Here is a 4,587-nt window from a genome sequence, read left to right on the forward strand (position 1 = left end):
ATAATAAATATAAAAATATTTTACCTGTAACTTAATTAATAGAACAAACGAAAAAAAATACATATGTATATACTACTTTTTTTTTCAATTTATAAATTGCAATTGAAATAATTGTGTAATTCAATTAAAGCTCAATTAAAAATTTTGATATTTCATGTTGTGAAAATAATATTCATGTGGCACAAAATTCTTTACATAAATAAGTGCTTAGGCGTCATCTACACTAAATAATCAGTATTTACACAAAATTAAACATTTCTGAAAGAAGCAACGCAGGTTTACCATCAAGGAAGCAAACATAATCAAAGCAGTGTAGAGTAAACATAAGTGATATTTATTTGTTAATGTTATAAACTTCGCAGTAAATCAGTTTTCTTTGATTGATTGTAGCGACTTTGACTCTTATTTGATCTTTCTCCTATTGGAAACTAAAACTACAAATTTTACTATTTATTTTTCAAAACGTTGGCCAAAAATACTTCAACAATAAAGATTTCAAACTTTTCTTACTTCACTCTAGAGATGTGCTAAAAAAAGATTTTCATAATTGTTTTCTAGAAATCGTAAAACATTTTCTTTCTCTGAATTACATTTTTGCAGGAATACCTTCAAATTTTATATTATACATCTATTTTTCTTTATATTGAAGAAGTCTGTTATACAGAGTGTTTAAAAAAATCTATCTATAAGAATTTCGAAATAATGGGGGTATAAATTTTGCACTTTTTTGAGATTTGATCCTTTTTACTTTTCCTACGTAAAGAAACAGGACTAAAGGTGGGTTTGTAAAAGCCCAATTAAATATTTAACCAATCAGATTTCAGGATTTTGATTTTGAAGGATTTAATTCACTTTCTGTAAACTCACTCAAATCTCTAAACCAAATCTCTAGAGTTGAATATCCGGTGCAACACAACACAATATCCGCAACACGATAAACAATCAATTTGGTGAGTGTCAATATCCTACTTTACTGAAACTGAAATCTAAGTTAAAACCACAACCAAATAAACTTTTTTTAATTAGATCTAAGTAACACATCATACTTGTGACTCGATTTATTAATTTTTGATGATTCCTCAAGCTTAGAAAAATTGTTGTAGAGTGAATTACCCTTCTCTAAAGTATTACATTAATTTTGCATTTTTAGAAAAAAATCGTACCTAATCCGTCCTACACAATAAATTTATTAGAATTAGAATACAAAAAAAGTTTGCTCTAAATGAATTAAAATAGAATATTACATTTAACTTTAGTTTAGCCTGCACTCAAAGATAAACACAGCTGCATATAATTTATATAATATAACGTAAGAAAATATGACTTTCAGTCAGTTATAAAACCAACTAGAATAAAAATTAGACAGAGATTTTTTCAAAAAAAGTTAAGAAATTTAGTAAAATATAACTAGATAAAGATCCATATTTAATGTGTAATGATATACAAGCTGATCCAAAAATCTGGTTATATTCTGGCGCTACTATCGATTTTTTTGACAAATAATTTTACATAAAAATATTATTCAAAAATAAATTTAAATATTAATTAATTGTTTCTACTTACGAGATAAACATAGTAACATTTTTTTTAATGGAAACCTACCACAATTTTTTTTAGACAACAAGCTTATTATAAGAATTGTTTTTTTTGTAAATCTCACACTTTTTTTGTTAAAAAAATAGTTGACTTACAAAAATTAAAGGATTTTTTTAAAGTGAACTACCAGTTTTTTTGGAAATAAATTAATAAATGTTTAAAGGTTGTAAAGGAGCGATGCCAAAATATTTTCTATTTTAATTAATTGTTTAAACTTTTGGGATTACTATACTAATATTTTTTTTCTTAAATTTGTTTTACAAAAATATGTATATGCAATTTATAAATCTACAAAAATATTTATATATTTAAATATTTATTGAAAATGTTATTATTTATTTGCCAAAAAAATTGATAGTTTCACCAGAATAAAATCATTTCCAGACTTTTGGACCACCTGTATGTTTAATAAAATGTACCCTAATTAAAATTGAAAGTCTTGTTAGTTCATTTAAATCTTTTTAACTTACTATTATCATAACACATGTTGTGTAAATCTAATTGAATAAATTGTTTTGTCAGTCAAAAGTCAGTTAACCAACGAAAGAGTTTAAATGTAAACTTTATCAAATCAAAGGTAGTGCAGCAGGAAATGCACGTAAGTGAGCAAGGGTAAAATAATAAATCTTCTCAACTGTATTTTTCAACAATTACGTATAAACCGGTTGAAAATACTTTTGAAGTGTTTAAAACGTAAAAATAAATTTTCATTAATCCCGGAAAATGACAAAAATAAACGCTAATCTAATTCAGTTTTGCAATTTTTCAAATGAGCGCAGTTACTGATGTCAGTAATTATCTTCATAAAGCTGTCCAGTAATTAACATCTGATCATTAAACACAATGAAATTAGTTTGCCAGCTTTTTTCCCTATTTAATCCAACGAATATTTTAAAATGTTAATTATCGAACTTTTAATTGTTCACTTTTTTATACAACACTGGTGGACGCGATAAAATGTAACCAATTACTGGGGAGCAAAGCTTTATTAAAGCTCTAAAATTAAAGAACCAAGTGGGACTGAAAAACAATCTTACCGATAGTGTTAATTTAGGTCACCTCGCAAGTAAATTTTTATTTTTCAACTTATTGTCTTTTGGCTCTTGATTGGAAGGAACAAAATTCACGTCTTTCTTCGAAGTAGACGTTAAAGCTACTGACGGACGCGCAGCGTCGGTTTTGAATTTAGCATCCACCAGATTTCACTTCCGAAATAGTCAACTGTCATGCGCTTAAATTTTTACGGAATTTTGTACAAATATGTTTGTCATTGACACTTTCATGCAACATATAGAGTTTTTCATAAATATGAAGCAATATTTGAACCTCAGAAATGAGCTATAAAATTATTTTAATTTAAATAATAAATAATAACTTGTGTCCGAACTCTATTGATAAGACTTTTCAACCCTCGGAATGTGAGTATGGAAATTTATTTTTTTTGTAATAACTTCTAAACTAGTAATTACGAAAATCGGATACATTTACTCAATTTTCAGTTTCATCAATTGTAGGTCATATTTTCTGTTTTTTCGTTTTTTTTTTGGCCTCTTAACATTATTTTTTTTTTTTTGGTGAAAACAATAGAGTAATCAATTTTGAATAAAAAACGCATAACCTTTAATATCTCTAGAATGGATCGTTTTAAAGATGTTTTAGTTTAAAGTGGTATAAAAGGTTATGCGTTTTTTAATCGAAATTGATTATTCTTTAGATTTAAGCAATAAAAAATTAGTGTTAATAAAATTCGAGTTATTATTTATTATTATTAACATCATTTTATAGGTCATTTTTGAGGTTCAAATATTGCTTCATATTTATGAATAACCCTATATTTGTCCGCAAACTCCAGACGAGAGACGACAGTCAATTTATTTTTTATTTTCTAGAAATTAGTGTATTAACATTTCGTTAATATCGTTGTTTGTTTGCGAAGGTTTAATTTCTAAAGCGTAATTTATCGTCAAATTACATTCAAACCAACGAAGCTTCTGAGATTTAATTTCTATTGAAGAAAATCTTTCACGTCGAACTTTTCTCGTCTGTGAGCGACTTAATTAGACTGGAATTTTATTGTAATTCAACAATTTGCTTTTTTACTTTAGTTTGCCACATTTAGTTTATTTTTGTGTCAAAAAAAAAATCATACACATATTTCTAATGCTGGATGAGACAGAATTATAAATCTTTATCAATTTAAAACAGTACTGATTAAAAATTTAAAAATACTTGAAAACTGTTATAAAACAATAAGAAAAATGCTTGATAGTAATTAGTTAATTTCAAAATTTATTAATTTAAAAAATTCAAATTGAAAACTTGAAAAATACTAGTCGTAGAAACTTTATACTACAAACAGATTTATAATTATTATTAATTCACATTAAGTAATACAAAAAAATAGTGGTCAATAAATGAAAACCTTTGAAAACCCAATACCTAGAATTTTTTTTCTTCCATTAACGTATGTTTCTAATTTCATTGTTTTTTGTAGGTATTTAATGGGTTTTCCGTAAATTTTATTTTACATCAGTATCAAGAGATAATAAAAATAATATAAACATGTTAATACTATACAGGATGTCCCAGCGAGTTGAAAAAGTTCATTAGTGACCTCTAAATGGTAAAATTTTAAAAAAATGTATAGGACATTGCTAGATACTAATCTAGTGTATCACCTAAAATTATTTTCAACTATACAGCATGTCCCAAAAAAAAGTTACGATTTCTTGGCATTCTTGGATGTAGCCTTTTAAAACAATATTTTTAGGCTAAATTTTTATTAGTCGATTTCGCTTAGTTTTAGAAATAAGAAATTTTTTTACGAAAACATGCACTTTTTAAAAATTCATTACATAAAAGTTAAGACAGGTAGAACAAAATTTTTCTTACATTTGCAAAGAAGAAAATACAGAATTTAAAGCTGTAGCAATTTTTTACTGTTTTTCATTTGTAAAGATGAATAAATTAAGAGGTTTGTTAAAAGTTAAA

At 25.7% G+C, this 4,587-nt stretch overlaps 1 protein-coding gene across 2 annotated transcripts in view; it reads right to left on the reverse strand.

Moving 5' to 3' along the window:
* Window positions 1–2,732, reverse strand: part of LOC123013850 (PDF receptor-like) — a 36,146-nt gene extending 33,414 nt beyond the window's left edge. For both annotated transcript variants that reach the window (XM_044412682.1, XM_044412681.1), the window contains exon 1: window positions 2,634–2,732. The gene's annotated coding sequence lies outside the window, so the exon portion shown is untranslated. The remainder of the gene's footprint in view (window positions 1–2,633) is intronic.
* Between the last annotated feature and the right edge of the window lie 1,855 nt (window positions 2,733–4,587).

Source organism: Tribolium madens, unplaced genomic scaffold (assembly GCF_015345945.1).
Source record: "Tribolium madens isolate multiple individuals breed KSU strain unplaced genomic scaffold, Tmad_KSU_1.1 Scaffold_96;HRSCAF=242;Tcas5.2_LG5, whole genome shotgun sequence".
In the NCBI taxonomy this organism is placed as follows: Eukaryota; Metazoa; Arthropoda; class Insecta; order Coleoptera; family Tenebrionidae; genus Tribolium; species Tribolium madens.